Raw genomic sequence first — 6,537 nt, 5'->3', positions numbered from 1 at the left:
GCAGGGGTCTCCACACGGCTGCTCCAGCACCCAGGGCTGCATCGGGGTAGGTCCATGGCTTCTCCTTGGGGATATCTTGCAGGAAAGTGAGCCTCGCCAGTTGAAGCAGAGAACTTCTAACGCAGCTAAACCCTGGTCCGACCATCACAAAGCAAGAGACCTGAGAACTCGAAAGGCAAAGCTCACCAAGCCATTTATCTCTCTACCCTTCAATTAACCCCACATGTGTTTATCAGCCAGGTTGACACAATAAACTTTAACTATATCACCTGTGAAGGGTCATTTGACCCCCCAAAGGGGTTGAGACCCACAGGTTGAGATCTGCTGCCCTATGAATTCGGACTTCTTGCCTCCTAAACTGTGAGAGATTAAGTTTCTGATCTTTAGATCTATTGTTGATTTTTCTGTTTACCAGCACTAGTAAAACTTCACAGCATTATTCCCAATAACAAAAAGATAGAAACAACCTAAGTGCTCATCGACAGATAAATGAATCAACCAACTGAATCAACCAACTGTCGTACAGACACAAGAACAGCACACGGCGTTAAAGAATGGTGATGACTCAGTGAAACTTCTCACAACATGGACGAGTCTCAGCGCATTATGCTGAGTGAAATAAATCAGCCACAAAAGGGCAAATATGGTATGAGACCACCGTTAGAAAAAGTCAGAATGTACCAAAGAAACATACTTTGATAGCTGCTAGACATGGAAGTGGGCAAGAAAGAAAAATCACTCACTGGATAGTAGATCTATATTACCTTGGAGCAAGGAAAAGGCAAATTCCAGTTAAGGAGCAAGTGGTCAGTACAACATGACCAAGGCAAAGGAAGATGCTCAAAGGTAGACAGGGTAAAAGGCAACAACCATAGGTGCTTTTACATCTATAACCCTAGAATAGCAGTAATAACAAACAATAATGCTAAAGTGGATACACCAGTATTGGATAGTAGAAAGGAGTATACCCAGGAGCATGTATAGTTTTGGTATAGAATATTTCTCCATGTGTTGCAACTATAACCATGAATATAATAGAGCATAAAAGTAAGGTGACCAGTTTAAAGCAGGATACCATTGGAGGGGGTGAGGGGTGTTCTTGATTTAAAATTTGGCCTATTTGGACCAAATAGACTGTTCCCTAGCTTGTCGTGCATTCTTTCCAAACATCAGGACTGTCCCACCAAAAGCGGGACGTCTGGTCACCTTAATAAAAGGGGACAGTTATGAAAACGTGTTCGTCAAAACCAAACACCTTGAGGGACTGAGGTAGTTAGTTTATTGTGCCAACCTGGCCGATAAACACATGTGGGGTTAATTGAAGGGCGGAGCGATAAATGGTTTGGTGAGCCTCACCTTTGTAGTTCTTGGGTCTCTTGCTTTGTGATGGTCGCACCAGGGTGCAGCTGCCTTAGCCAGTTCCCCCCTTCAACTGACAGGGCTCACTTCCTGCAAGACATCCCTGAGGAGAAGCCGCATGGACCTATTCCTATGCAGCCCTGAGCTGGAGCAGCTGTGTGGAGATCCCTGTGAGCGCTGAGATGCTTACACATTCACTGACTCGGCTTTACTCCCACAGTCAGCATCATTGCATCTGTTTTGTGAGATGGAGGAGGACTTTGTGGACTGGTGTTGGACATGTGGGTTAATGGGTTATTGGACTTGTGGGCTTGGGCAGCACTGGGTTGGGATGTTTTCTTGATGTGCACTTAACCTTTATATAAAACTCTCTCTTATACATGGTTTCTATGGATTTGTTTCTTTAAAGTACCTAGACTAATACAGGGACTGTCATTGAGCTTGATGGCATAGTCTCCTAGGGACTTCTAGGTCAATTGGCATGGTGTTAGTTATGTAATTCCATGTCAACTTGATAAATAAGTATAGGGGTGGAGTCTAACCTATCACTCAGGTCGTGGCCTGATGATACCTCCTTGTAGGCATGGCCTTCTCCTGAGGATTCTGGAAACTTCGCCTCTCTCTGCCTTTCTCTTCCAGTTGACACGCCCACAGAGACTTGCTGAGCCCTGCAGAGCTTCACCTCTCTGCTTCACCTCTCTGCTTCACCTTCCTGCCAGTGAGCCACTAGGAGACCTGCTGGAGACCTGCCAGACCCGAAGATGCATCCACTGCGATTGAATCTACAAGACTTTGCACCCACTGACCTGTGACCTTCCTGCATTCTGCATCATTGCATGTTCTGCATGCACCTGAAGAGGAATTTATGGACTAGTGTCAGACTTATGGGCTAATATCAGACTTTTGGACTTGATCTGGATTGGGCTGGGATGTTTTCTTAATATACAATTACTCTTTCATATAAAGTTCTCTCTCATACACTTGTATTAGTGCCCTTGGATTTGTTTCTCTGGTCAACCTTGTCTAACACTGGCATAATATAGTAAATAAAGACAATGTTCTACATTCCACTCTGGTAAATAGTAACTGGGATCTTAAAAGCTTGTGAGAGGTTATCTAAGATACAATTGGTCTCTTCCAGTCCAGAATAAATGAGTGAAGCAAATTCCAAGAAATAAGTAGTTAAAATACTGATGGACTATTTGAATCATAGCCTTCACTAGCCTGCGACCATAAGAACTAGATGGTGCCCAACTACCACTACCTACTATTCACATCAGGAGACTTGGATTTGATTTCCAGCCACTGCACAAGCACAGCACACTCCCTCCCCTCGCCCTAATCTGTCATGTGTGGATCGGAACTAAGATAGACTAAGAAGTAATGCCTGGCAATCTACTTCCAAAAAAACAGTCAGTGAAAAATCCTAGGGATCATGGATCACGATGATCTAATACTATCCTACAAGGAAGGGGTCGCAGCGAACCAGGGGCTGACATGTCAGCAGCTACCTACAGCCCAAACCACAGCACATCACTGAATTTGCTGAGTGCCAGGCGCTGTGCTAAGTGATGCGATGTGCTCGGATCCATAATCCTGAGAGGGAAATACTAGGAGATCTTCATTTCACAGGCAAGCGAACTGCGGACCACGAATGTTACATAAGGTGCTCAAGGTCACACAGCTGGTGAAGAACAGAGCCAGGATTCAATTTCATCCCCAGCCTGTGCTCTTGGACAATTCTGCCACGTGGTCTGAAGTGTCGATGTGACAAAGTTAAAAGGGTAAACAACACACGAAGGAAAAAAAAATTGTCAATAGGGCAATATAAATATTTGCCATACCATACAACTGCTTACTAGCCCAAATATCCCCCCAAAAAAATCACCCGTGGAAGAAATAAGCCATATAAACAATATATAAAATGAAGCACCACCCCAAATAAAAATGAGCCAGGAATCTGAGCAGACATCTTGGGAAAAGCCACAGAAACGGCCGAGATAAAAGGAAACTGAAAGGGATGAGGTTTTTGTGGGGGTTTTTTGGTCTTCGGTTAAGATCCAGCGTTAATTAGCAAGGTGATGAAGAAGCAGGAGCCCTGGACCAACTCGAAGGCACCGGAGAGCTCCCTTGGCCAAGACTTGGGGAAGGGAAGCCCATCTCAGAGGGGCGGGGCCCAAGCTTGGTGGTGGCTTCTAAGCCAGAGGCTGAGATGCTGAGCATCCCAAAGGGAAAGACGCCAGGAAGCTGAGCAAATGGTTTTGTTAAGATACATTCTGGACTGGTGGTAAGAACTGACTGCCCCCAGAGCCTGCTGAGGAGCCCACTGGAAAGCGTCAGGCATTGTGTTGGGACCCGAGCCGACATTCACGCAGGAAGGAACAGGTGAGCCTAGCATACCAGTTGCCTGCTGCTCCTTCTGGCACATAGAGACCACCCACATGTGGTTTAGAGTTCAGCAGGGCTCCACATGGGGAGCTGATTGCCAGGCCTGCTTCTGAGGCACTCGGGGTGGGTTCAAACTATCAACTTCTCAGTTAGTCGCTGAGTAGTTAAGTATTTCTGCCCATTGGGGGCTCCTGAACTCTGCATAAGAAACCCAAACCCCATTGCCATTGAGTTGATTTCAACTCATAGTGACCCAATGTAGGATTTCCGAGACTGTAAATATTTAGGGCAGCAGAGAGCCGCATCAGGGCGGTTGGTGAGTTTGAATCGCCCACCCTGAAGGTGCCCAACACCTAACCCACAGTGCTACCAGGGCAGGGGATAAACAAAGCAAAACAAACCCTGAAGAGTAGCTTCAAGTAAGCCCGGCCTGGATGCCGGGTGAGGAAGAGAGTAGATCTCAGTGCCCTCAGAAATCAAGTGGTAAATGGATGTTAATTTCCATGAGTAAATTGAATGCATGAGCTCATTAATACACAATTAAGAACACTTCAATTAGTAACTAAAATGTGTTAGTGAATCAGCCAGAAGGCACCACATTTTCCTCTTCTTTCACTAGGAGGGTCCTTGGTCTGTCTGAGCCTCCCCAAACTCAGAGTTAACGCCTGGTGTTTTCCTGTGCCAACTCCCTGCCAGCAGCAGTCACGCCCCTCTGACGGGCCCAGGAGCAAACACAACCCTTTTCTAGAGGCTTCTGGCCATGGCTGAGTTTTGCTTTCATTCTTGGGCACAGTGTGACAGATCAGGAAGCTACTGACCACATTTTGTGTCATGGTTTTTGATGCTTGGCATGTTTTCAGGTAACTTTTATTTTCTTCTGTGAACGAAATTGTTTTTGTTCCTTTTCATTTAAAAATGAACACGAATCATTGTCACAAAAGGAGCTGTTTAAAAAGGTATTGCTGCACAAGGGTTTACTGGATGATACTGGCCATCAATCAATCAGTCTGCCCCCCCCCTTTTTTTTTTCCATTCACCGTGTTGGAATTCATGTCTCTTGACAATTTTTTATTTGCAGGACTATGTGTAGGAGGGGCTTCCGAAAGCTCGTGGACACGTGGAACTAAAATTGATCGGTTTTTTTTCTCCATGAATCTTTTGACACCCCTTCATGGGGAGAAAATGATGGTGGTGGTGGTTGAGTTGGGCTGTGTGCGATGTTCCTTTTTCTAGCTTTTGGCTCCCTTGAATGTTGTGAATGAGGCATGTATGACCAACACTCTCTCTGCCTTTGGAAGCTAGCCGTCAGTCTTTTCTAGACAGTTCTTTGGCCAAGCCACCTACAGCATGGTTTTTAGCCCCATCCTACTTGCTTTTCCTTATTCATTCTCCTGCCCGTCCCTATTCCAACAGCAGCACGTCTTCAACTTTTCTGCCTTAAGACACCTTTCCACGGCAAAAACAAAACACCGAGGACCCCAATGAGCTTTTATTGATGTAAGCTACATCTAGTGGTTTTCGCCATATTAAAAATCAAAACTGAACGTTGACATCAGTCACTTAGACATCCCAGGTTTTCTCACTTCAAGTAAAACAACGGATTGCAATAAATAGGGAAGCAGATATGAGGCTTCAGTTGTCTTCTTTAAAGATTTGTACAATTGTAGGATACGGCCATATTTCTCAGTTTTGAAGTTAGTTCTCACATAAAAATGTAATCATAGGATGGGTTTATTTTATGATTCTCCCACCTCCATTCAATGGTTTAAGAGGATTAAGAGTGAAGTGGTGGAGTCTAGCCTGTCAATCAAGTCATGGCCAATGAGGCCTCTATGTGTGTGGGCAGGGCCTTCTCAGGATTCTGGGAACTCCTGTATTCCTCCTTGGAGGCGGGAGGAGACCCTCTCTCGGCTCACTCTCTGGGAGACATTGCAGCTGACAAGACACATGGAACTATGCTAGTGCCCTGTGCTCTAAGAACCACATAGAGACCCCTGTCAGTGCTGAGATGCTTACACTGCCACTGGATCCACAAGACTTCACACCCACTGGCCTGTGATCTTCCTGCATTCGGCGTCATTACATGTTTCATGAGTCTGAAGAGGACTTTATAGACTGGTATTGGCCATAGGGGCTAATATTGGACTTATGGACTTGATCTGGACTGGGATGGAATGTTTTCTCAATATTCAATTGCTCGTGTATATAAAGCTCTTTCTTATACATGAGTGTCTATGAATTTGTTTCTCTAGTCTGCCCAGTATAATACAGGTGTCAACCCCTTCAACATTTCTGCTCTCCCAGCTTTCCTGCCCCTTCCAGCCTTCTAACTTTGCTTTTGGTAGTCACTGCCCCTTTGATCTCAGAGTTTATTCTTTATACTCACTGCCAGCTAGTCAATATCTACTCAAAGTGAACCCATAGCACAAGGTAGAACTGTCACCGTGTTTCTGACTCGTAGTTATGGGAGTAGAAAGCGCCATCTTTCTCCCAAGTAGTGACTGTTGGTTTTGAACCACTGAAGTTGCAGATTGCAGTCCAACCTGTAACCATTATGGCACCAGGGTTCTTTTATATAGACCTGAATTATGTGGTTGAAAGGTGAGTGCTGGGAGTGGCTTCAGTTCTGAGTTGGACAGTACCAAGGGCCGGGGTCTTGATATGTATGATCTTTACTCCTCCAGAAAACCAGCTATCTTTTTTTTTCTTTCTTTTTTTAACATTTTATTAGGGGCTCATACAACTGTTATCCCAATCCATACACACATCAATTGTGTAAAGCGCATTTGT

This window comes from Echinops telfairi, unplaced genomic scaffold (genome assembly GCF_000313985.2).
Source record: "Echinops telfairi isolate 266 unplaced genomic scaffold, ASM31398v2 ScPeMD7_7400;HRSCAF=8409, whole genome shotgun sequence".
NCBI classification, from domain to species: domain Eukaryota; kingdom Metazoa; phylum Chordata; class Mammalia; order Afrosoricida; family Tenrecidae; genus Echinops; species Echinops telfairi.
The sequence above is the reverse complement of the archived record's forward strand: the minus strand, read 5'-3'. Positions refer to the sequence as shown.